At 41.2% G+C, this 27641-nt stretch overlaps 1 protein-coding gene across 1 annotated transcript in view; it reads right to left on the reverse strand.

The window, feature by feature from the left end:
* The window catches only part of GLI2 (GLI family zinc finger 2), a 399847-nt gene that overhangs the window by 203944 nt on the left and 168262 nt on the right, over positions 1 to 27641 (reverse strand). Inside the window, exon 3 of the mRNA XM_080600269.1 lies at positions 407 to 584. The gene's annotated coding sequence lies outside the window, so the exon portion shown is untranslated. The remainder of the gene's footprint in view (positions 1 to 406; positions 585 to 27641) is intronic.

Consider the following 27641-nt stretch of genomic DNA (forward strand, 5'->3'; position numbering starts at 1 on the left):
TCTGGGAAAATGTTCTCTTTCTTTATTCCCATATTTTCAGAAAGTACTTATGTTCAATTTGTATAGAAATGCATTCTCAAAAAACACAGTTTTCCATAATTTCAAAAGAATTTCCCTCTCAAAAGGAGAATGAAACTTCTCTAATTTGTTTCTTTTCTCAATAGTAAAATCTTTAATAACAAAAATGCACATCCTTATTTAGAAAAGTTTTTATCCACAGATAGGAATTGGCTTTAGGATATTTATGAAGACAATTGGTTTTCATTTGAAACAGAGGAAACTGAGTTACAAAGAAACTCGGGAAAACAGGTTAGAAAAGTCAGCATTTACCACAAATTGAAAATATTTGAGACAACCTCTGACACAAAGTAAAAACAGAGAACTGTGTCATTAAATGAGACATCACCTTGAACTGTGAGTCAGGCAAACACTGTGTCTGTGTTTGAGTATTCTTCCCCCTTTTCCTCTGGGCAGGTTTATTGGGAGATGGCATTTGCTACTGCTGCTTGTACCACTCTTGTTCTTTGGATACTGGTTTGGTGGCTGGTCACAGACTCGGGATTCAGGATTTTGGCTTCTAGTGCCTGTAAAATCAGAATAGTACGTTCACAAAGAGGGCACAGTATATTGAATATGAGGAAATCCTTGACTACAGTGGTGATAAGGACCCTTGTAAATATCTACTTTGACAGCTCTGACAAAAAACAAATGCCGTGGCCTGAGAGAAACATTAACCCTATTCCTACTTTTTGAGGAAAACTTGTAGCACAGCAGATGGACACCAGGTCCTTCTCCTGATCCCTGCATCTGTCCCACCCAAGGGAGCACCATTACCAGCCCAAGCAAATTCCTCAAGAGCTGGATGTTACCGTGCAATTCCAAGTGACAAAGTCATTTGGCCTTCAGGTATAGACTGTCCCTCTCAGCTGCTTCTTTAGACAGTGAATTACACCAAAAATACAAGATGCAAAGACATCTCTCTTCAGATTTTAAGAGCACCGTCCTTTGATTTTGTGAAGTGTCCCTCCTTAGGATTTTCTGAGGATACAAGGCACAGGTTATACTTTGCTGAATTTTTACTTGTTTAGGTCATATTTTTCTTCTTCTCAGGAGTTTTGACTGTTCTTTCTGCTTCCCTCTGTCCTCATCATATTTTTATTTTTATTTTTTTATTTCTGTCAGATTCCACTGCTCTTCCAGAACCCTGTTGTTGTTGAATTTGAGATAGCATACAAGCTCTTAATAAAGGATCCTGTGAGTTATCTCACCGTCCATGCAATTTAATCTGAATAACTGTGCTAGATTAAAAGAGCTTTCATAGTTTCTGTTGCTACTGAAGGGGCCAGCAGCTGTCATATGTGAAGAGCTGCCTATTAATAGCTGTTTGCTGTTCAGTCCCCTGACAGCATAACCTGATACACAGCCAGAAACACTTTCATGTCTTAAACATCCTTCTCCTGTCTTTCCCGCATACAAAGTTTTCTGGAGCAGCCTCGGTCCTGTAAATTGTGATGCTGCAGACTGTGCTGTACAGCTCAGAGCAGCTGATCGAGTCATCCCTTACGTGCGTTAATTTTGCAGAATTTACCCATGCTGACCAGGAACGGCAGCTTAAGAGATCACCACAAAAGCTTTACAGGCGGGTTTTCAGAATGACATCAAAAGAGAAACATCAACTACTGAGAAGCCCTGGCACGCAAAGCGGGTTTTCAGAGGTGCACAGCTGCCTGCTCGTGGTGGCAATCAGAGCTGCTGCACAGTGTGAGCTGGGGGCTACGCAGTAGCGCCAGGCCCCAGCACAGGCACCATGCCCTATACCACCAGCATCACAGAAAACTGCAGTTCCCCCTCCCCTGTCTCTCAGGGGTACTGTCTCACTGCTGTTTGTGTTGCGATGGGATCAGACAAGACTTATCATGCCATCGCGCTCGGCCATAGTTAAGGTACCCAGTTAGCTCCTTCTCAACTCCTCCAGGCCGAAGGGATGCTCACTCACGGTTTCTGCCTTACCTCCAAAGCTAGCAAATTGCACGGATGATTAACGAGTCTTTTTTCCTTAAATCAGTGCTGCTATCATTATGACAAGTAATTATGAATGTTATTTTTACATTAGGACATCAACAGAAGATTGTAGAGCTTTTCCTACCCGTGTTGTATTTTTGCTACACATAGCTCAGTGTCAGTACTGGAGACCCAGGCAGGGAGAGCCACAAGCCAGGCAGTAGATGGCACCAATGTACAGCAATCAAAGTTAGCATAACAAGACAAAAAATACTTTACATTGCTGTCACTGCTTCCAGCCCTTCTGGTTGACCTTATCTAAGCTCAGAAACAGCTTTGTTAATGATTGCTTCCCCATAGTAAAACCCAGATCCTGACACCTTCACATGTAACCACAAGCACAGCTCTCTGTGAACAAAGCTTTTTTTTCTTTTTTCTTTTCTTCTTACATTTACCATTGCAAATAAACAGCACAATGGATAGGAACTGGGATCTCCTCACCACTCTGCTTCATGCCTGGAGTAGATCACTAATGTCCTGTACCCTTGTCTTCCTACCTGCTCCATCTGGTGCACGGTAAGGGTATCCATGCATACACCTAATCTCAAACTGACAACCAGATTTGGAGGGAACTTTGGGGGTGCAGGGCGTGTATTGATTTATTTTTCCTCCTTCTCCATACCCTGGACAATAACCTGCTTTCCAGAAGCCATTGGAGAATTTTCTCTAACAGAGATTTCGAGCTATCACTAAGACTTTGGACATCAGCAGAGCCATCTCTTTTTCTTCCTCTTATACTACAATACATTGCAGTTTCAGTTTCTCACCATTTACTCTTGGTCTTAATTTTCTTACAATATTTTATGGCCCACAGTGTGGATGTCTAAGCTTGATATATCTTACAAGGTTGCCCAAGATCATTGAGGTCTATCATGATCCAGCTGGTCATTCAGTCCTGATTTCTTAGTACACCAGATACTGCCTTGCACTTTGCTGACCTGTACTCATAATTTGACTTCAGATCTGCAGTAGGACGAGGTTTTAATGGCTTTGTTTACAAAGAGGAGCACAAGGCAATAGGCACATTCCAGTAAATTATTTTTAATACCTTTTGACTATGACAGTGCTATTCACTGCCTTTACTCCCCCTCTTCCATGATCCCTCAAGGTTCAGATCCAGACTGCCATCTAAGCAGCTAAGCATCTCCCAGCTCTGTGATGCCCAGGTTAGGAAGACTATTTGTACTGTTTATCAAATAAACTTAAAAGGGGGGTTCACCTGAGACTGGCAGAGTCACAGGAGAGCAACTCCCCTAGAGTTGAAAGAGGCTTTTCTGGTTACCATATATTTTAAAGCATCTCAAAGCATTATTTCTACAGAACAGATCATTTTTGTGAAACTTCAAAATTGTGGTTACAAAACAAGAAAAACTGGCAAAGCTGTCACTGTCCTCCTACAGCTTTTAGCCAGCTCTTCTTTTTGATAAACTCATTACTGGCCCTGTATAATATTCATTTTCCCAGCAATTTTTCAGTTTGTTCTGCCCCCTTATCTCCTACTCTCCTTCCACACACAAAGGAGTTGGTTTTAAGAACCTTTAAGAACAAGATTTAGTTAGGGTTTTGCGTCCACTTGGGTTCATTACAAGGTGAGCTCCCTTTGCTTAAATGAGTCAGAATAACCTTATGCTGAATAATCTTAAGGTAACTGAGAGGAATCTCAGGAAGACAAATTATAAAAGACTTCAAGTCTCCGTGGCATCTCCAACGGTTCCGAAAATCCCACTCCATGAGGATTATAGATGGTCCAGTAGACACAACAGAGAAATTTAGGAGACACAGGCTCACTAGAAGCACGAATTCCTTTTCTGTCCTTGTCAGAATTGCTTAAATCTCTGCACTTCCTTTTACCTGTTCTTCCCTTTCTTTCCTTGCTAGGACACAATTATGAGATCAGAAGTAAATAGTCATATATTTGTTCTGTGTTAATAAAATCACACAGATTCCTTCACTCCCACTTCTAAAAACAATAAAGTAAAACATTTGCAAGGAATTAACATCCACTTTGTTCTGAAACAACCTTGAAACCCGAAGAAGGATTTCACATCGGCATGTAGTTTTACACTGACACGCACATTTAGAACATTATGACTCATATAAGTATTTCTGGGTCACAGAAAACAGGGTTATTTACCTTTTGCTGAAGAACCATAGTCCTTCATGAGGGAGGAGAAACAGAATCAGAGCAGTCTAGCTGGGTCGTCAGGACCAGGTCTCTACAGTTCCTACCATATATGACCATTTAATAAGGAAAGAAATACATATTCTCCTTTATTTTCCCTCCACCCCCACCAGCCCTAGACAACTCTAATCACAAACCAGCTCTCAACACCCATTTGAAACTTTCAACATCAAAGATCAAAGGCCTCAGAAACCTGACCATGCAAGAGGTCATTAATTGATATTGCCAGTTGGGGTGGGGGGAGTACTGTGACTCATGGGGATTTGTGGGTGAAACTGTGTGGGTGATCTTAGGTAAGTAATGTTGATAACTGTTATTAGGCCAGTTAATATAGGTGGATACAGAAGACTAGCTTTGGGACATACCGTTCTTGGGAAATGGACCGTGCACCATGCTGCAGAAGAGGGCAAAACCATGGAAAGCAGAAAGAGACACCTCGCTACCTGTTGTGTAAATTCTCTTCCCTCAGCGCAAATCTGGTAACTGGTTTAAACCTGATGGCATGAGGAACACATCCCAGGTAGGCACCTGTTTTCTCCACAGCACTACAGTACCTACTGAATGTGCATTCACGTCCTTTGTTTCCGTGTTTCCCTGGGAAGTCTCCCCCTCTCTGAGCCATGCAGGTCCTGAAACAAGAACTTGCCTTCTTGTCCTGCTGAGCAGCATCTGCCACTGCCAGGGTGTAAGTGAGGGCCGTCAGGACCTTGTGTCATTAGGGCTTTCTGTACTCTAGAGAGCTCTGCTGCAGAACAGCAGAAAGCTAGCAGTGCTAACCCATTTAAAAAGACAGTAGACTCTTAATTAGTCAATGCTGTTACCCTTCTTTTTAGATGTATGATGTAGAATGCCACTAGAATACTGATCTACGAATGTCTGGTGTTAGAAAGGTACATCTCTGAACATGCCTAGGGGATATTATATCTTGGTAACACATGGTATCCTTTGAGCCACACATGTGGCAACGGTCTACCCACCTGGGGGAATTCCTCTCCATCATCCCCACCCAGCAAGCTTGCAGGGGCTTCTTTTTCAGAGAATTAGAAGTTGTTTGAACAGAAGATGCTAAAAGGCCCAGAAGATCATGTTGGGCAGGGAACAATCAGCTAGTTTAGCTTTGTCAGTGGAGGAGGATGAAATAAAGGCAGGCAACTGCTATTCTGGCTCCCGCATATGCTCAGCAGTTAGACCTAGTTAGAAAAATCTACTGTGACGTTCAAGGCAATCCAGTCTATTTGTCAGTTGATCAGTTTGATGAGAAGAGTCTTCTCTGACAGGGATAGATCCAGTGGAGTGAGGAATATCCTCCATAGCCCAGCAGTGCCATGGCAGTTCATAAAGACAGGGGTTACGGTGTTCTACCAACGCAGACAAAATACCTAAGCTAGGATCTGCAGTAGCGCTGTTTCACTCAGATATCCCAGGGGATGGTGAGAGCCAGCTGAACATGGAAAGAGGTACTTTCCATAAGATTAAAAGTATAAAGCAGAGTGCTACAGCTCTTCCCATGGGAAGAGTAGCAGTACTGAGAAAGCTAGCAGGCTTGCTCTGTGCCTCTGCCATAACATTGCCTAGAGATGATACAACACCCACATTTGTATGAAGGCAGGTAGGGAATATGGAATGAAATTTGCTTGTTTGCCCAGCACTAAAGTGTCTATGGTAACTGGCATTGAGGCTAGAAATTGGGCCCTTCTAGTGAAGCAATAGAGCACCTCTAATCCCCAGTAATTCAGGTCCCTAAAAAACAAAGTCTCAGTGAAGTCCCTTTAAAGAGGGAGTTGAGTGCAAGCAGCACATTTAGGAGATGTGAAGTCCTACCGTCCACCTGGATCAAGTGCATGGTGCGTTAACTAAATTAGAACGTAAGAGTGGCTGTGAAATCAGGGTTAGATCAGAGGTCTATCTAATCAAGTCCCATGTATCCAGGACACAAAGAAGACACCTAGGAAAGAATAAACTCCAATCATTTCTAGCTTACAGTTGCTCAACTAGAGGTTGTTTCTGTGTATTTAATAAACTTAAATTAATTACAGTTCCTTGAACTTGCCTAGCCTGTCCTTGAACCTATCCACAACATCCTGCAGCAAGGATTTCTCTGCATTAATTTTACACTATATGAAGAACCACTTCGTACAGAAGCCATTCCATATATCTGATGATCCTCATTGTCCTTCTATAAACCTTTTCCAGTTCTATCGTACTGACAAATTTTGTCACCTAACAATTCATTTCTTCGAGATCTGTCATCGGCGTGTTGAACAGCACAAGTCCCAGACATCCATCTTTTTAGACATCCGAGTAGTGTATATATGAATTGGCTTTCCCTTATCTGCATGCTTGCTGACCCTTCAAAGAACCGTGACGGATTTTGATGCACGAGCAAAAAGACTTTGTATAGGTTCCTGCCATACGAATCTCTGCCCATCAGACACTGGCGGTTGCCTTATCCTGGTGTATCTAAAGCAAGATCTGCTTTTGGTCTTAATGTCCCTTGTTCATGGTTCTTAGGATGTTGAATCAAAGTACTCTGTGGTCACTATTATAGGTCAACACTTTGACTATAATATTTTGACTTCTCCATGATCTGTTCCTTCAGTCATACTTCCAAGATATTTAGATTCCCAATAAATTTGCAGATGGCACATTTTTCACTTCCTTTTCTGAGGCAAATAAGATACTTATACTCATCAGTTGTGGGCAGACAACTTGACATAAAAGGCAGGGTTCAAAGCCTGAAATTTTCTGGATTCTAATTGCAAAATTGCAACAAAAATAAAAGATCTTATCTGAGATAAATTGCTGTTACATAATTAACACTACTCACTTGAAAATATGTTATGTTCTAAAAATGCTAGAGGGTAAAAAAATACAACAACAATGATGAGATGAAGGAAAAAAACAGTGTACTCCAATTTTCAGGCACGAGTGGGAAGGAACTGCAGAATGCTGGGACAAAGATGTGTAGGACAAATATATCGCCTGCATGTGTACTGTTACCAAAATACTCACTGAAACACATGGGGGATAAACAACCTTATTTAGAATACAAGATTGCACACACAGTTAAAAAGCTGGGAAAATAACTTGAAAACCTAATGAGCATCAAATGGATACTGTGGAGGAAAATGCCAGAGAAATGGCAGGTGTGAAGGCTACGTAAGATGATCTTCGATGAAGAAGTCAAGAGGGTTATGAGTACTTAAGATTTGTATCACTTGTTCAGATTAAAGATGATAGCTCTTAACAGGAGGACGCTACTGACGAATTACATTGTCAAAATATTGTTGTTATATAGGCATGAAGGGTAAAATATGTTTAAACACACAGTTTTGGATATAGTGAGATATCTGTTCAGCTCAAAGTAAAAGATGTAGCTATTGCTTAAAAAGTAGGATCCTGTCTGCAATCAGAAATGTGCATGCTGGGATAAGACTATTCATGGGAACTACGGGCATGACACTTAAGAAAGACGCAGAGTCTGAAGAGAACAAGCATGAAGGTCACGGATTATAGACCTCTGACCAAGGACACAATGTTGACTTTACTGGATTAAGAAGAGGCTGAGAAGATACGGTGGTCTGTACTCTGTACAGCATTCGTCTGTGCATTTAAAGTCAATGTTTCTATTTAATTGCTTTATAGTTATGGCAAAAATCAGATTGATAACCAAAAAAGCTTAATAACTGTAGGGGTAGGGAAGGAAACTATGAGGTCACCTAAAATGACGGGGTAATCCCCACAATGGGAATTTTTCTACAACCATATACCTCCTGGGAGTGTAGTTGACCCTGTTCTGTACCAGAGGACCTCTCTAAGTCCCTCCAGACTTGATCAGTGATATCTGTGTTTCTATTAAGTTACGCACAAGGCTAGATGTTTATGAGAAGATGATGATGGTCACCATACCTTTTTCCAAATCAAACTGGTGTGTTATAAAGACTGATAAAGAAATGTTGACTTAAAAACAAACACCACCACCACCACCAAAAAAATGTTTTTCCCCTGAAAAATCTATATTTTTACGGAAAAATAAAAACAAAACCACAAAACCTATATCAAAATATTTCAAACGAAAACAAATATTCTGACTGAAATAAAGAAATACTCCAACATAAGAGTGTTGCCCTGGTAACCAGGGACACTGTCATTCTGTGGTCCTGTTCTTCCCATTCTCCCCCATGAGTCAGCCTTCCAGCTTGCCCAGCCCTCCTGCAGCTGGGACTCCTGTTAGGGGCTGTTTTCCCTTCTCCCAAAGGGTGGACCATGAAATACCCCAGTACGTACAGCCCAAAGAGGATGCACAGCTGGAAGCGAACAGGATCTAGAGGAATCCACAGCATAATTTCAATGAAGCACGAGGCAAAATATGTAGACAGAAATAATTTCTATACAAAATAATTATTTTTAATTTTTTTTTTTTTTTTTTTTTTTAGGAAACAAACAGCTGCCCCTTATCAACCACAGCTTCAGAAGGACTCCAGAACAATTTCTGACAAATTCTTGACAGCACCCCTCATATCTCTAACACGTCACAGGGAATTATCTGATTCTGTAACTTTTGACTACTTTGGTGTCCCTCACATGAAGGGATTGCTTTTGCCAACATTCACTGCGGCCACTGGAAATGTCAATATCATAAGCTTCCCCTAAAGCAAGATTCAGCCTCCACCAGGCTGTGCTCAGGGGCTCAGCACTGTGCTCAAAAAATGAGAAAATAAAACACTGATAAAATAAACATACCTTCATCCCGATTCAATGGGAAGTCTATCGCTCCTTATTAATAATGTCTCTTCCAGATGAATGATCTGGCGAGACAGCAATTTCACTGTCCTGTGTTCACATTTCAGAGGGGGGCTCTAAAAGGAGCAGCTGGCTGACTTCGTGGAATGGGCCAGCAACTCCAGCAGAGCCCAGAGGGGTATTTTAGGCAATATTCTTCAATAACAGCTTCACATAGTGCTCAGGTGAACGGCGGTGCCCCACCTAAATATTTGACCTGAAGCTGCCACTGAGCAGGCTCTCCAGCCTGACTTCTTTGACGGATCAATTTGGAATGTGTTAATGGCATTACTCAGCACAATAAATAAAATGCGACTCACCTTAACGTTTCTTGGAAGTAGTCATGGAGTTTATGACACCCGGTGGGAACAGCAAGAGAGGGTCATCTGGAAGGAACGGGGAAACATGCCGAGTGCTCACAGGGGAAATTTCAAGAAACAGATGGAGAAAATATCAGAATTCTCAGTAGCCTCCAAGGAACAGATGAAAAACTTGTGGGTCAATAAGCCAGAGAGTGAAAGGCTCAGAAACCCAGGTTTGTGGTTGGATTATCTAGTCCATGTATTGGGAAATGCTAATGATCTACTGGATCCTCCAGGCTTCATGGGTGCAGAACTTGGAAAACTTCTGAGGTGAAGCAGTAGGGAAGATATTTGTCATGTTATTTATGGGAAATAAATAATGATGAAAAAAAAAAAAAGATCTGTTAAGTGGAAAGGAAGACATTCTAACCTCTGAAGAACCTCAGAAGGAATCTGTTTATTCCTTTCTTTTTAAGTGATTAAATCAGTAGGAGAGAGAATTTTCTAACCTGATAATCAGATCTGTTGCCGAAGACACAACTGGTGCAGAAAACCAGCACAATAACAATTTTAGATGGAAGTGCCATTTGTAGCTGTTAAATTACCCAAAGGATCTTTCACATGAATGCTCCAGACTGAATAGCATGTGCGTACACATTCCAGTCATGGGTCCAAAACAAATTAGGAAGCTAATACGCACCCTCCACTGGGATTTAATTGACCATTAGTTTCCTAGGTTCTGAAAAATCATGTCATTATATCTAACTTATTTCTACATTGCTTTTTACCCCCATAGGATCCTAGTGCTATATACATTAAAAAAAAATGCATCCTCCACCACAAAAATGCTATCACCTATTCGGGGTGAAAGCTTCTACCTGGCAACACTCCACAACTGTTGTGGACATTTTTACTCAGGAATTGAAAAATACCATATCTCGCTACAATTACACCAAAGAATGTAGGTCAGACAAACATAATTACCAATTACAGAGTTTAGATGAAGATGTGGCAGTAACATGCTCGCTGCTGGGGAACTGTATAGCTAGTTCTTAATAATATATTTCCTTTAGACATCAGCCTGTCCCCAAAGATTCACACCAATAAAGTGTAGCAGAAATGCAACAAAATCCCTTCAAATGTCTAAGGGGACTTTATCTTTTTTTTTTTTTAAAATAAAAAAAAAATGAAAGCAATTTCAGGGTTAACCATAGTCACCCAAAACAACACCTTTCATGAACAAGTTGTTGAGATTTTAGCACAGCAACAACTTCCACAACAAGCAGCTCAGGTTTATATTTGAGAGGAACAAGAAACCCCTAAGAGTATAATGCCTCTAAATGCCAAACTGGCACCTGGGTTCAAGTGTGTAACCTGGACTCAAGCGTGTGACTTCCACAGAAGTAACCAACCCAAGGCGTCCTTGGCAGCTCATCTCTGCTTGTATACTCATTGATCTCTGAACTTGGTTAGCCAAACTGTGGGGTAAGACCAAATGTCAAGGCAGTAAGTCGAAGAAAAGCCTGAGCTTTGTGGTTTGTTTGTGAGATATCAGCCTTCCTGTCCACGGAGCTCTGTTTGGAGAACAAGTCAGCAACATATTGCTCGGCTGTTTTCCTCGGAGCACGATTCACCACCTTCTGTATTCTGATCAGTGGTGAACAAGCCCTCGACAGCTGCCAGTTGGAAAGCACACCCTTTATATGGCAAAATCCACGACTGTGTCTTTTTTTTTTTTATTCCTCATGAAACAGTTAATCATGTGACTCTCCGAGTCTGAAGATTTTGCAACTGTCACAAGGCTGCACCAGACAGGTATCTCGGTCAGGTATTTGGACTTTCTTTAAACTCCATAAAAATAACAAACAAAAGGGTTGACCTTGTACTGTACGTGCATGAACGCAGGATTTAAACAGATGCAGAAAAGATCAAGAATTTCAAATAGGCCCAGGAGAATGCCATTCTGCATGAGTATATTAGGCTTCAGTATAAAAGCTCACCATAGAAAAAGAAATGAAATTAAATAAAAAATAAGTGTAAAACCCAGGAGTACTAGTAAGAGGTTGAATGCTCTGTCCTATTCCTTGCTTTCTGTCACTAACCACAGATACAAAAAGATAAGTCCCTTTCACAAAGTAAATAACACTCTCCTATTCCGGCAGCTGTTGCTCCATCCTCATTTGAAAGAAAATATAGAAAAGTAAAACAGAATGATCAGAAGTACAGACAGTCAACATACACAGGCACATGTGTCTAAGAGGGATGTCACTGTAGACGATCAGATTTTTAAAAATTTTATCATGCATCTTTCATTAACCATCTGTAACATTCAGTGGCTTTCAGATCACATGCTCATTTCTAGAACAACATCCACTCAAAGGAAATTAAGGAAAGTATTTTAGCTAGAGAGAAGACAGGAGTATGCCACTGTCACACACAGCTATAAACTGCCATAGGTACTGTTATGCCTATGCGGTCACCAAGATACTAAATTTTACTCTAAATATGGAAAAATGTCCAAGTGACAGAAGCCTTACATGTCCGTGAGATGCATTTCTAAAAAATGTATTTCTAAAAAAGATATGCTGTGTTTCAAGTATGAGTTGTGGGGCCAGATGCTGGAATCCGGGTGAAGAATTATAGGCTGTGTTTATAGGAGGTCAGCTTGGGTAACCACAATGGCCTGAAAATTTATTAATCTCATTTGAAAGATGGAATGCGATCTTTAAGTTAATATAAATACACCATCTGCAGCAGTGAGTCCCGAGGAAGGCATTAGAATATGGAGCAACTTAGGCAGAGAGGAAGGAACCAAGTGTGAGATAAGGCCAATATGAACAGCAAAGTCTGATGTCTGTTATCCCCTGGAGAAGCTGAGGCTCAGACCTGAATGAAGCTCAGAGATTCCCAGATATCACCTGTGTTTCTGGAGAAATCTTAATAATCTTGTTAATGCTGGGTGCAATGCAGTTCACCCCAATGAGAGTGAGAACAGGATCTGATGACAACATGCACTTACTCATTCACATACGGAAAAAATACTGCATCCAATGTGAAAATTATTTCATAACTCATACTGATTAACAAAGAACATATCAGTCATACAGCTGGAAAGCGACATTATCCTAAGAGCTTGTAATTAAAAGTGGACAAAATGAAGACAATTGTAGCTGGTACTTCCCAAAGGCTAATATCCTCCAGCTGAGGAAAATTATGAGAAGAGTGAGTGGGAGGAAAAATTCAGAGAGGAAAAAATGAATGAAAATCAGAAGTTCTTTCAGAACAGACTCCGTCCATCAGCATCAACAAGGACAGACTGGCTAAGGCCCAGCTACTTCAGTGGTAAACCAAAAGTATTTTAAAGATTCAACAAATGGCAAAAATATAGCAACTGTCTGAAGTGCAAAGATATAAAGCAGAAGAAACTGTTACAGGAAAATATAAGAGATCATGAAAAATTGCTCCCTGGCAATGCTAAGCAGGATTTCTCAGGTAATGTTAGAATTGCTTAGGCATACAACTAGAGTAAAATTGCAAACAACAATACACAAAAATAGACTTGTTCAATAAATGTTTCTGTTTAGTATTTGGGAATTAATAGCAGGATGGTGTTTATATGAGACTAACGTTGAATAAGTACTTTCCAGCCCATTAGGAACTAAGCAGGATGTTAAATATCATCTAGTAGAGATAAACATTTTTAAATCAGCAGGACTGGATAAATCACACCCAGGGGTCCTAAAATATTTGACAGAGGAGAACTCTGGCTTGCTAATGTTAATTTTTAATAAATTTTAATATCAGAGGGATTCCAGGTGACTGGAAGCAGGGTAGTAGCCTGGAAAAAAAAAGAGAAGGCAAGAGAAAGAGAGAGATAAAGAGGGAGGGAGAGAGGGAGAACAGGAAATCAAGTGCAATTACAGAGGAACTATTGAGCAGTTAACCTCACATCAGTCCCAGGTAAAATAATGGAAAAGCTGAGACAGGACTGAACTGCTGAAACATGAAAGAACAAGATTTTAATTACTGCCAGTCAACATGGGTTTATGGAAAATAGCTCTTCTCAAATAAAACTGGTTTCATGTTCTTCCTGCAAAAAAGCTAACTGCACAGATGTAGCAGACTTTCTCAAGGCTTTAGACTTAGTGCTTGACATACTTACTAGATAAACACTATATAACATCAAGGAAACTTATGTTAAATGGCTAAGACATGGCTATTTAACATAACACAAAACCCAGCTGCGTCAATCAGACCATCATCAAATGAGGATGCTTTACTGGCTTTCTGCAGGGCTTTGAAGTATACTCGGTGCTATTCAGCATTTTCACTGATGTTCTGCAAGGGAATATAAAGTCAGCATTGACAGACAGATGGCTGACACAAATATTAGCAGCCTGGTAAATAACGATGAAGAGAAAATACTCGTGCAGGGAGTATTTTGGGTCACTTGTTAAAGGGAGCCCATTTGAACTGAGGAAAAAGTTCATGCAGTAAGAGCAAAGGTGATATGTAAGGCTGAGAAAAAATTAAACCTGATGGGACCCTGGAAAGCTGGGATTCTGGAGAAAGATTTAGAGGTGACAGTGGGCACATAAGGCAGCATAAAATTACAAACTCCAGAAAGACTTAAAAAAACTAACAAACAGAAAACCAAAGGCATTCTTCTCATGATCCATACACTCACAAATAAGGGAATAGCGAGCAGCAGTGGGGTTTTTCCTCCATGCTGTAGAATACCCCACAGAAGCATGGAGTCCAGTTTTTACCAACCACTATTAAAATTCAAATGGCAACAGAGAGCAAGCACTAGACTGAGCTGGAAAGTGGACACCTGACTGTGAGAGATTTAGAAACCTATCTACCGAGTTTATTGGGAAGAAGAAGAAAAAGAGTAATGTCTTTACACTGCACAGTTACTTCCAGACGAGAGCGTACTGGATACTAAAGGGTTCTTACATCTGGCAGAGGAAGGCATAATGAGAACCGGTGACTGGAAGTTGAAATCAGAAATTCAAAACGGTCACAATTTTTCAAACAGTGACGGCGATTAACCACTGGAACAAACTTCTAAAGGAAATGATTGATTATCCATTTCCTGATGTATTCATATCAAAATTAGATACTTTTCCAGAAAATATATTTTAGACTGAAAGAAAAGAAGAAAAAAGAAAAAAGGGGGAAAAAAAGCTATGCATAATTTAAATGCAAAGTACTGGGTAACAGCATGAAATATAAAAATCTATGACATACAGGAAAGAAAATGTGATGATTGCATGGTCCCCTCTGAGTGCAGAAGCTCCGGATGTCCGTAAGAGAGAGACCTCTGATCTGATACAGCAATGCAATCTGGTAGGAAAAAAGGTGGTAAAACAAAACTGACTAGAAATGAGCTAAAAACATTTAAGTGACTCTAGTTAAATACTGAAGATGCTACAAACTCTGTCAACATTACATCCAGGCTGGATATCTTTAAAAGACTTAGAGAAATAATCTCATCAAACTGTAGAAACAGAACTGCTCAACATCAGGAAACGTTTTCTAGCTATTAGGATCACAGATTAATTACCTGGGGAAGCTACAGAACTGCCATCACTGAAGTCTTTAAGATTTGTTTACACAAATCTCAGTGAGAAACATTTTCAGTGTGACTGGTTCTGCTGAAGGCAGTGATAGGACTAGCTGACCTCTTCAGGCTCCGTCTATTGCTATCGCCGCTGGTTTACGTTTCAAGTAAAAGTCAGGGGCATGATGCTAAAACTAGTGGGGAGGGATTTGTCTTCCACTATGCATAAGGTCTGACTGAAGGATAATTTTATGTGACGGTGGAAAACTTCAGTATCTGAATTACTGCATTTAGAAGGTGAGGTAAGTCTGTCTGTTTTTTTATTATTACTATTATTATTTGATGGGAGTTATTTGTTGCCGTTGTTTTTTTCTTTTTTTTTTCTTGTTGGTAGTGGGTTTTTGTTGTTGTTTTGTTTGGATCTGCTAGAGCCTGGGAAGGATCAGAAATGGAGGTTCTGGTTATCTAATACCTATCTCGGTACTTACCTGCCCTGGAGCCTTGTAACATTTCAAGCGCTTTTTGAGAAATGGTGTTTTTCAGACTATCTGAGGCCAAACTGGATGATGGTGAACTTGAAAAGCAGAAAATCAAAAGCACCACGCAAAGGTGGCAGGGGCTAACATGTCCTCCGCAGCAGAGACAGCAGAATCAAGATGATTCACAACCAAGCCTGTACAAATAACTAATTTTTCAGTTTGCCAGGTGAACTTGAAGGGAGAAAAAACATTCACACTGCCCTGAAGTGAAGTTCATGTGTGTTTCTTGATGGAAAGAATGATGGAAAAAGAAAAAAAAAGCACACCAAGATATTTACATCAGGCTAACTAAACTGTTTCTTTGATTTGAAATTGTTTTGTCTTTGCGGTCTGTAGCACATAAACATGAGTTTACGCAAAGTTTTCTTGAAATGTCAAACCCATAACTGAATTTTTGAGTGTTGAACAAATGATTCACCCCCCATATTTTTTGTGGCTCTATTCAGAGTTTTCTCCGCATTTCAGCTTCAATAGCTACACTGTTGGGTGCTGATATTCTCAAAATGCACCACAGTTGCAGCCCTACAGACTGACCAGATCCACTGTGCAATGGAAAAGCCCAGAGGAATTCAATGAAAGTAATTCACTTTGGGAAATTTCCTTGTAAAATGTCACTTGGGTGAAGAAAAGTTTGTGCAGCCAGACCTTCTCCGTGGAACTGCTGGACACGACTAGAAGAAAACAGAAAGCCTTGCCTTCTTTTTTCCCCTCTCTGATATTGTCCATTTAGCAGGAACAATTTGTTTTCTGTCTCCCCTCCATTGCTGCAGATATACATCCACCAGAACCATGAAAAGTCTGTCACACACCTTTCTCCAGCTACTGGACAGAAAACCTGGTACCCAGACATAGCTGAATTGCAAAACCTTGCATGGAAATTTCTCAGCCAAAACACGTAAAAGAAAGAGGTGTTATTTTTCATAGAGAGGAATCTACATCATCAAGCTTGTCCATATAGTGCTGCAAGACGTATCTTTCAAACAAGAACGTTGCAGAAAAATAATACCCTAGTGAGCACCTACCACTTTGGCTCAGCGTGGGCTGTAGCTGTATAGACAGAGTGCTCCCACCAGTTCGGACAACCACGTGGGGCCTGAAGAAAGTTCAACACCTTCCCCTGCAATACAAACAGCCTCTGAAAATGCAGCACAGTCACAGCTGGCTGAAACTTATTAAAAAATATGGAAGATAGAATGTCAAGGAAAAAAAGAGAGAGAGAGAGAAAGAAAGAAAATGGAGAAGACAATCTCTGCAATAGACAAATCTTATACGTAAGGGAATAGGTATTTAACAAAATGGTCAAAAACTCTTCATCAGCTCTTTTTGCTGTAAGAAACATGTAAGTGTCAAGGGAACTTGCATCAAGACCAGAACAGAACTTTTAGTCTGGACAGAGGCAGGAAGATTTAGCCTTATTTCAAGCAAATAATGTAACCGGAAGTCACTGTACGGCCTTTTTCTGGTCTGGTAAATGATAATCATTAAAAAAAAATATGGAGGAGCTTAACACAGAGTTCAAGAGAGACAGATAATCCAGATTTAGGATGCCCACTTAAATTTTAGGGATCCCCATTTTAGTTTGTGTTCCACCGTATTCCACCTGTGCTCAAGGCTGAAGGATTCAGGTCTGGAACAACCCTTTACAATAGCTATTTTGAATTATTACACTTTGGCTGATCGTTTCTGTGGGCAAACGCTGCACAGCGCACACTGTGCCCGCCGGCCCGTGCTGCAACACCCATGGGGGCCGCAGGGCCCGGCAGCCTCCTCGCAGTCAAGCGGCTCTGCATCCCCTGGGGCCGTCTTTTCTTTAAAGGCAAGACGGCAACATATTACAAACTACCAGGTTTTATTCCCAGAATTAAACTTTGGTTTTCCAGCTACCTGCCAGAATGGAGTTCCTGCTTTTGCTAGAGGGTGGCATGTGTTTCTCTACCTTCTTTAAATGTTTTGCATTGCATTGTTCGCAGTTGGCAAAGTATCAGACCAGCTTAAAGAGAAATAAAAAGATGTATTTCCTAAGCCAGTGCACTCCCACGAAGAAGTGCATTAGATCAAACTGCTGAGAGATTCTGGAGCTAAACTTTGCTACCCATCCGACTGCCAGCGCATTCACCAGAGCCGGCTTCGGTTTATTTTCACAGAGCTCATTTGGATTTACAAAGCCAAGAGGCAAGGAAAAAAGGGCAACATCTCCTGTCTGTGCCATGAAAACGGAGGAAGTTTGCCATAGGGTCCAGGTGCAAAACCCCTGGCAAGGGAAGGTGCCATTTTCGCATCCTCTTCCCTGCCTGCCGTCCCAGGCACACTTTGAGGGCTGCACCAGGAGGGGGCAGGAGAAAGCCGTCCTTGCCTCCCCGCGACGGGAACCCTGGCAGCCCGACACAAAACTTCCCCGAGTCCGCTTGTGCGCTGCTGGCACCGTCCTTCCCTCCTCGCATCGAGGGCTTGGTGCCGAGCGGTTCGCGTATGGATTATGTGCGGGCGGGGATCCCGCAAATCCGGGTTTGCAATGCATCCCCCGCGGGGTCAAGGCCAGGCTGCCTAAAAGCCTTCCGCGCTGGTCCAGCTTCGCTTCCTCCCCCGCCGCTAGGAGCTGTGACATTGAGACAAATGAGTTTGGGCTCATTTTCCCTTGCAGCCCTTTGACGTAGAAAGGCCGTCGCAGCCTCTGCGCTGGAGCGGCTCCTCAGAAGATCTTTACCGTGCTAGGTGCAATCATCAGCAACAACAATTGTACGGTGGATGCGATTGAATGTGGTCTTGTATAGCTCAAGGCAGGGTAGATAAGTACTGATAAAGCACCTAGTGGTTATCAGAGCAGCCCTGCTGCACCCATGAGTTGCTTGCACATCATAGCTGGGCAGATCTCAAAAGATGCACGGTACCCGCTGCGTTTGGGCAAATCTCCATCTTCAGAGAATACAATTTCAGACACCTATCTTTGCAGGGGGAAACTGAGAACTGAGAGTGATGGGGAAGACTCACGCATTTCAAAACTTCCAGCTTCTGGGAGGGTCAGGAAAAAAGTAAAAAAAACAACAACAACAACAAAAAGAAAAACAGTCTTCTCTTGTGGTATTTTGGCATTTCTGCTTTCAATCATAGCCAGCAACCAGAAATGTGAAGCCTTATGAGAATTAAATATGTAAGGAAAAATATATCAACCAACCTTTGCTGAACAACAAAGACGACTTGGCTCATGTTGGTTTCCAACAATGGGTGAAGGTTCAAGTCACTTACTTCAAAAATACATTACTCATGAATGAGCTTTATTAAGAAACCTTGTGCTCCTATAACTCTTTCCATGTGAGGTTTTCAAGTACTTTATGGAATTAAGCAAAACAACCCTGGGAGGTAGATTAGTTCTAACATCCCCACATTACAGATGGGAAAACTGAACACTAAGCACATCTGTAGGAGAGCCAGAAATAATATTACCTAACTCTCGTGTACTGCTTTTCAGCAGTAGAGCTCACATCTTTACAATGGAGGAACCATTATCCTTATTTTATAAAGAGGCAAAGCAACTTGCTTAGGCTGGCCAATAGCTGAGTGAGAGGAGCCAGTTCTTCCCAGGCCTGGTAGTCCCAAGGCATGATTTTACTAACTAAATGACCAAACCACACTCTCTTTCTTTAATATTAAATAATTATGCAAACACGAACACACACAAAAATTAAATACAAAGGAAATACATCATGTTGATTCTGAGAAGATAAAGAACTGTTTTCTAATTCAGAGGAATTTCTTGTTTAACTTTATCTCATATCCCACTGATACATTACATCTTTGTCTTGCCAGTGAACATGAGAAAATCAGCAAAGGTCAATTCTTTTCACATTAATCATGTGGTATTACCTGACCACAGACATCATCAGCAGAAAAATTTAACATCAAAGAAGTCTGTTCTATGATCCTTTTGATGTTGCAAACGCGAACACAGAGAAGATAGTTTGAATTTTCACAGAAGTAATGAGAAATGAACACAGAAGGGGTCATGTTGTTGCCATTTTTAAATAATAATAAAAGAAGTCCAGCAACACTCTCCCCCCAGATAAAACATCCATTTCCCTTTGATAACCTTTTCCCTTCTTACAGGAAAAACAAACAAGCAAAAAAACTCTTGATCTCTTTTACTGTAAAACTCTCTTACAATGTACCCAATTGCCTTTTAAGCAAGATTTCATCCCAGGGAAGGCCCCATAATGAGTGAGGCACTCGACAGACAAATCAGGAAGATGATCCTGTCCCAAAGAATTCTCCATCTAGACACTGTTCCACCCCAAGATATCCCCTTTACTTCCTCTGTGCAATCCCATTATTTCGAGCCCAGAACTAGCAGTCTAAGATCAGGCAGCATGGAGGCTTTTGAACTAGCAAGTAAAACCAGGAGAATTCAAAATCTCTTCTGGGAGGAGAAATTATGGCCAAGAAACTCGTAAAGGCAAGCTGGAGTTGTTGCTTTCAAGGCTATTGCTGAGCTAGTAGAAGTGTGTGACAGGTTAGAGGATGCTACTCCAGCCCAGCTGTAATTCTGTTCACGGGGCCTGCAGAAAAATGTATTTAGAGCAGCTATGTTAGTATGTGGGAATTATATAAATTATGAAGATTAAAATTATTCCACGTAACTTTTAAATACGGCCATATAAAGAGACTTCTTGAGTCCCCACAATCAGCTGAACTTAAGTCAATCTTTAAAATGGTTGCAGCAGAGTTTAGTGCAGACGGAGCTTCCTTCTCTAATTCAGTCAATCAAATTTCCTTCCCAAAGGCTATGCCAAGTTAGAGCTGATATCACACTAGAGGGAAGGATGCAGAGTCATTTGCACATGACTTTAATTGAAATTCAAAGGGCAGCAGAAGCAGAACCCAACTTTTATTTTATGCATTTATGCATTTTTTAAGATTAGCTGTTAGCACAGGCAGGCAACAGAGTCAAGTTCTTTTGCTCGTCGCTGTGCCCCAGCTCTCCCGTGTAGATGTGATGAGTCACTTCTCGCTTGTGACACGTCCTCACCACCTGCAAAACAGTCACACTTCTCGGGGCCCAGTGGCTGGGCTGGAGGACGAAGGGGGGGTGTTGTGTTTTTTTCCATTTGCAGAGTCCTTTGAGATCACTGGAAGGAAATTCTGTAAACCCGTGTTGCTATTCTTCTGAACTTCAGATAAGAGATCGAATTTGAGTGATGTAGACACTGTTACTGTTGTTGTCTACAGAAACTGACCTTTTACTGAGCTGAAAAGAGGCAGACACTGCAGAAACTAAGGAGGATGACACAGTGGATGTCCTCCACTCTGTTGTGAAGTCTGATAAGCCCAGAGGACTCGGTGTGTGCCTGACTGCGTGGGCAGACAGAAAAGAATTATTCCTGTTTCACTTAATTTGAGCAAAAATGTCATTTCTGAACAGCTAAGAGAAGTGCTGTACCAACAATATTTGACTTATTTAACCAATCCTCAACTTTAACAGGCTTCTTTCTTAATGACAGCACCAGCCGTCCACTCAAAGACCAGAGAAAATGCTTTTCTTTCCCCCTTTCTTTTTTTCTTGGTCAAACCGCTATTGCTTTTCCTTAAGTACAGATGTGGAAATGGAAACACAGAGGTACTTCTCTGATTTGGGAACAGCACTGAGACCTCCAGATTTCGCAGGCGTATCCCCAGTCCCTGCACTGTGCGTATGTCCAGATATAAGCCCTGAGCAGCCCTGTCTGTATAGTGCAGAGAAACGCTCACGTGTTTGTGGCTTCCAACGTGCAAAGCTGTGCTCTCATCTGGCTCTAAAATGTCGGGACCATACACGAGGTGGAAAGTGCTGCAGCTCCCAGCGGTGTTAGGATCTCCCAGCTTGGCTGGTGCACTGTTTGAACAACCAAGGTTAAAGCCATTTTTACACAGGGGTTTAGGGTGGAAAGACCTTCAAGGAAAGCAGGGGAAGGAAGAATTGGCCTTTGCACAGTAGGCTAGGGCTGACTGCTGGGATCATCAAGGAGCTTTATCGAATAGTTTCTGCTCTTGCAAACGGCTTAAAGGGATGCTAAAACTCTCAATCAGTCTTTGCTTTCTTTCTTTGATCTCCTTTCTTTTCAGCTGATGTTTTAGATTTTTTTTTGCTGTGAGGCTGTAATGACAAAATGAAGCCTGGGGAAGCATGCCCACAGCCAATGGGCTGGATGAGCCAGAAGTTGGAGTCGATGCCCCAGATGGTCCTTTCCAGCTCTACACTTGATTGCTTACAGTCACTGATGGCTGTGGGATGGTCTCAAAATTAAAATACGGTCCCTTATTTATACTAACCAAAATGCAACCATAAAAGAAGTCTCTCTTGTTTAGTTATCTGGACTGCTGCCGGAGAAAAAATGAACGAGAGGTTTCCTTTAAGTCCACTGAGCAGAACCTTGCAACATTCACATCCCTGAAGGTGATATGCTCTCATCTAACCAGAGCATCTGCTCATTTATTGTCCCCAGGAGTCATCACCTGGAATTGGGAACATCAGGGTTTTCCTTGAGCATTCAGCATTAAGTTGTTGGCAACTCTTCACCGTAACATTTTTTCTTATCTAATGATAATTTGATGTATGAGAAACCTGCCGAGTGAAAGCATGACCATTATGTGAGCAAACAATACGGCAGTATGTCCAGTATTATCTGTGAAATGTATTTCAATACCTGTGTGATTAATAATGGATTTGGAAGCACAGTGAAGTATAAATAATCCAAAGCAATATGCAAACTTCTGTGAAGGAAAAGGGATTAATAGTAGAACCAAGTGAGGCCCCGGAACATGCAGCACTCAAAATAAACTGGCCAAAATGTAGGATCGTCCCTCAATGTAATTAAATAATAACATAACACTCACAAATCAACAAGCCAGTGGTTTTCTCTGGTAACTATAAAACAAAAAGAATCAGCAGCAGCCTAGTCGCTTCTTAATTATACCAACCACTTCAATAGGAAAACCCTATAAGGGTTAGGAAAAAATTGCTGTTCAGGCTGGGCAGGCTTGCTCTGCTGCATAGTATTCCAGGGAGGGAGTTTGGAAGCAGACGGAGCAGTTCTGTGCTACATATTTTGGTCTTTTTACCTAGCATATAGGACAAGAACAAATTTTTATTTTTTTATTAGTTTTTAAATAGGGGCATCAGAGTTCTGCAGTCTTCCAAAGGGGACTTGAGAAGAAATTTGACCTGTTTATTACCGGAAGACATTTACATAAACTTTGCTCCCTTGCACACTTGAGCTCCTCAGAAACCCCGTGATCTTTCTAGCCCAAAAGTCAGCCCCAAACGCTTGCGCCATGCCAAGTCTTCCTGCACTGATAGATGCGGTCTGCTTCACAGGGTGAGGAAGTATTATGGGATGGCACGGCACGTTTGCTAAACAGTTTTCAAACACGTCATCGCCGAAGACGTTTTAAATACCATGAATTAACCGAGTGCACGGAAGAGCGGGCTGTTCGGAAATAAAACTGACACTAAGAAAATGGTGCCAGAGACCACAGAGGATGCTGGTCCCTTCCCTGATCGGCAGCCAGTAAGATCTAGTGATTAATTATTAGCTATTTCTTTAATTGTCCTGAGTGGAATGAATATGCTGGCTTCGCATGCTTCTCTATTCCTTGATTTGATTCTTTTAACACACGCACTGAAATCAAGGTCTGAATTCAGTAGTTGCAATTTAAAGTGTAAAAAAAGTTGTGTGATAAAATGGCATTCTCACAACTAAAAATTTTTTTTAAATTCCCAAGTATTACCTCAAGAAAAATCTTTCACTGAGTTAAATGTTATTCATTAGAGGAAAAAATACATAGTACAAGAGTAAGTCCTTGAAATGAAAACAGTCTCCTAAACCCACAAACCCAAGCAAATCAAAAGACAACTTGTTCACAGAGATAAAGGGGGAAAAAAAAAAAAAAAACAGAGAGGAACGTTCTTCACAACGACTTTTTTCATTCTCTCGTTTTAATCTAGTATCAGTATCAAGAGCTGAATGGGGAGGGCCTTTGAACAGCACCTGCATGGGCCAGCAGTGAAGGTCACATACCAACCTACAAATCTCTCCCCACTGGCACTGGAGAGACAGTGTTACATTCCTCCCTTTGTACTGACAGCAAGTGGCTTCAGGTCCATGTCCAAGTCTAAACAGTCAGGAGCTGTAACCCCATCGTAACTTGGGGCTTCTGTATGTAGCCAACAGCAGGGAACAGAGCTGCAGGATCCCACCCTCCCGCACACCTCGCGCATCTTCCTGCAGTTCAGCCCCTTCCCTTCCCCGTCAGGGACCTCGGCCACCGCTCTCCCGGGCTGGCACCGGTTTGTTGGGAGACCTGTGCAATTAAGTGTGCAGAAAAAAAAAAAAAACACAACAAAAACAGCTTCCAGCAACTGTATTATAGAGGGCTGTGGGCTGGAGTAGGGGAATAGGTTCCTTTCACCAGGTTCAATTGCATGAAAGCCTTGGAAAACTTTCTGGCAGTTTGCTGCAAGGTTATTGAAGCGATTGCTGCATGCTTCAGTCCCTTCCCTCTTCTTTTTTAAGCAAAAGCTTAATGAAGGCAAGCGGGAGAAAGAACTTTCTGTCACCCTCGCTGACCTGTTTTGACTTTTAAAAAGGAAAGTGATAGTGTGGTGGAAGGGTATTTTAACCACTGCTGCAGTGTCACTCAGCAAAAAGAGGAACATTTCTTCTAGAGCCTTAAATTACAGGCTGTGGCATCCCAGAAACATATAGGGGAATTGCTAAGTGCTTGTCCTACCAGAATTACTCTGCAGCGGTACACAAAATGGGTTTCTATTTTGCTTTTTAACTACATTGAAACTCACCACAGTAAATCCCCTTTCCAGGGAGTGTTGGCAAGACCTCAGGTGAAAAATATACACTGTAGTACTCTACTTTTTTTAGTTAAAAAATGGTATAATTTGAGGGCAATAGAATGTATTCTACTTTAAAAGAAACGTCAACAATGAAGAGATTAGTTCATATTAATATTTTGGAGGACTTTATAACCGAACAGAAATAAAGGGAACAGGATTTTAATGGGCTCCAGCACAGCTGCTTTCAGTCCATGCTGCCTTAGTCTGCCCAGGCTCTTCTTGTAGGGGACTGCACAGAAGATGTGTGCCCTGGGAAAAGAAGGGGACCTGGAGCAGACCCTGAAGAAGCCATGAAAGCTGTTGTGCAGGAGCGAGGGCATGGATTTATTATACACGTGTGAAGAGTTATAAGCCCTCTTCAGAGAGGGCCAGCTGAAAGAGTTACACGCGCTGCGGACAGTCCGTGCTTAGCAAGATACCATTGTGGACCTAAAGCCTGACCTTTGAGTGCTTGGCAATATCTGAGAGATAACACTTATTCTTCTGACAGCCATTGCGCTGAGAACTTTTTACCTCGAGCAGGCATTGTGCTCACACAATGGATGTTCTCGCCCAAAACATCAGTGCGATGACGTTTATTATGGGCTTGGCAGTCCCGTTACAGAAACACAGCCAGAGCTGCCAGTCTGTAAAGGAGAGACGATCTGCATGCTGCACGTGTGCTACAGGCACTCGTTCCAGCCCTGAGAGGGCACCGTGCTTAAAGCTCGGTGCACCTGTGGCTGCCCTGGCCGCTTTGTGCATATTCAGAGACAAGGCCGTTCACCTTGAGTAAGGATCGCTGGAGCTTCCCGCAACTCCGGCCCTTTCCAAGCAACTGGTTTGTTCTTGGAGCTGTACTTTTACGTGGTGACTTACAGAAATGCTGCAGCATGTCAGTTTAATCAGGCAGTCCATCTTGCCAGCCGTCTGAAGCTAAAGCCCTCTGTAATCTCAGTTATATATTAACACATACGTATTGGGTATTAAAAAGATTGCAATCCAAATAGCAAAACCTCCTTGCACCACAGAGGATCTTGAAGACCACTAAAGACCACTTTAAGTTAACAGAGTTTTTTGGAAGCGTTTAGATCATCGTGCCACAGGAAACCACGGAGAAAACCAAGATCAATGGAAAAGTTTAAATACAATTGTACTCCCAGAAATACCATCCACTTCCCAAACCTCACGGAGGTACAAGACAGCTGCTGCGCAATGTTTTCTATACACCCCTAACAGAATTAAACATGTGGCCACACATAACTGTAGAGCATCAAAAAACCAAGCACTTGGGATTTCTAGCTGCATGAACTCCCAGTCAGCTAATGAGAGGCTCACAAAATAGGCAATAACCCAGAGCTGCTATTTTCAGATCTTGATGTTGTGTTTTACTTGGAAAGGTTTAATATATAAATATATATATCAATAGGAAATGACACAATTTTTTCCTTGTGACGTTCTTCATCCCAGTAAATTATATACAAATATTCTACGTGCCAAGACTTTTTCAGGCAAATTCTGGCTCATCAAAATCCCAAATCCTATCATTTAATTAATATTACTCAAATTACCCATTATGCGGTGGGTGAGGTGGCAAAGTACCTAACGTCATCATGACATAATATTGTCAAGCAGTGTTGTGACAACTTTTGCATTTTAGAAAAAAAAAGAGCTTAGCCAATCTTATACTGATTGGATTGACAGCAGATAATTATTGGGTAGTCAGATAAAATTCAAGTGCATCCAGAGGAAACTGAAGTAGGAGCAGCAGCCATTAAAATAGCTTTAAAGACAGCAGCGACTTCCCAAGTTGTTAAATAAGAAATAACATTTATCTTCCGGACATTATTGACAGTTGTCTTTATAATATCAACAACCATATCACATCATTAGAGTATAATGTTTTTCAATATTTCAGAAGATATAAATTAGGCTTTCAAGAAAGGTTCATGACCCTAATTTCATCTTCTCCAAATAAATCCCATGCAATGTCCTCAGAGCAGATAATGAAGATCTACAGCTCACCTGAGGAATCATTTAAAAGCCCATTAATCATCTTTAAAATACAGTGTGGTGACATGTATCACCAGATTGTCCTTCTAGAGAACTGTATGTAAGATATTCCTGGCATGCAGAGATTACACAATACTGCCATCAAACCTGGTCTGTCTTTACTGGAAGATGTGGAAAGTGGAATATCAGACTCAAGAGAAAAAATCTTTGATTTGCAGTGTCCCAGGATAACAGTCAGGGGAAGCCAAACATACGAGGAGAACAGAATAGTTGAGATAAGGTTGGCTTAGGAAACAAGACATACAACATATGCATACTGTCCTAATGGGAAGAGAAATATTTGTTGTGAATCAACACGTGTAAAAAATAAAAAAATAAAAAAAAATCATTACCTCGATCAATCTCTGTCTGTGCAAAGCAGCTCTCAGCTGCTTGAAAACTCCTGTTCATCAGGGCTAGAAAGGGGCCCCTCCAAAAACATTTAGCAATTGCATAAATAAAGGAAACATTAAGCATGGAACAGAAGCTGACTTATTTCATTTCATCGAAACTGGACAAAATTAGTCATAGTACAAAGCAAGTTTCTAAAGAGTAATGAATGACTTAACATATTTGAAAAAAAATCCAATGTCAATTACAAAATCTCTTGAAATTAATTCCTCTGTAACATTAGTTTTCTTAAAATTATCTGTTTCAACACTTTTCCTAAGTTTATAGTTAAATGCAAAATCAGCAGCAACAGGCTTGTTTTGAACCAAAGTTACGTTTCAGTAAAAAACAAAACATGGAAATTACATCCAATTACAGCATTATTTGCCCCCACCTTTAAAAAAATATTAGTAGCTGTTACTAAATACCAGATGCTGTCAGAAGTGATGAAGATGTTAATTTTTAGTCCTCACCACTTCAGATATCATCTGATATTCAGTTTCTCTGACAAATGCAGATATTTATGAACTGACTACAGCAATCTTCCAGCACTGGAAATTGGTCTGCACTATATGGTGGTGACTAACAAGTTGATCGTGATTAAAAGCAGAGTCCTGTAACTAAAGTTAGCCTTGTGCTTAGCCGAGGGGCTGTGGCCGCTCAGACTTTCAATAAGACATTATAACTTTCAGTAAGATGAAAATTATAAAATCAAATACTTCCAAGCTGAGGTATTCACCAAATTCCTTTGCTGTATTTAGACAGTTGGCTTCCTCTGTCCTTATCTGCCTTTTTATAGGAATTTCTGTTCTCTCTGGAACCCCAGGTACTTTTTGTCCAACCTTTTCTGGTGAATGTCATCCCAGTTTACTATTCAGATACAGTAGACTGTAGTCTATTCAACATCATT

Source organism: Anser brachyrhynchus (assembly GCF_964034855.1).
Source record: "Anser brachyrhynchus genome assembly, chromosome: 7".
Classification (NCBI taxonomy): domain Eukaryota; kingdom Metazoa; phylum Chordata; class Aves; order Anseriformes; family Anatidae; genus Anser; species Anser brachyrhynchus.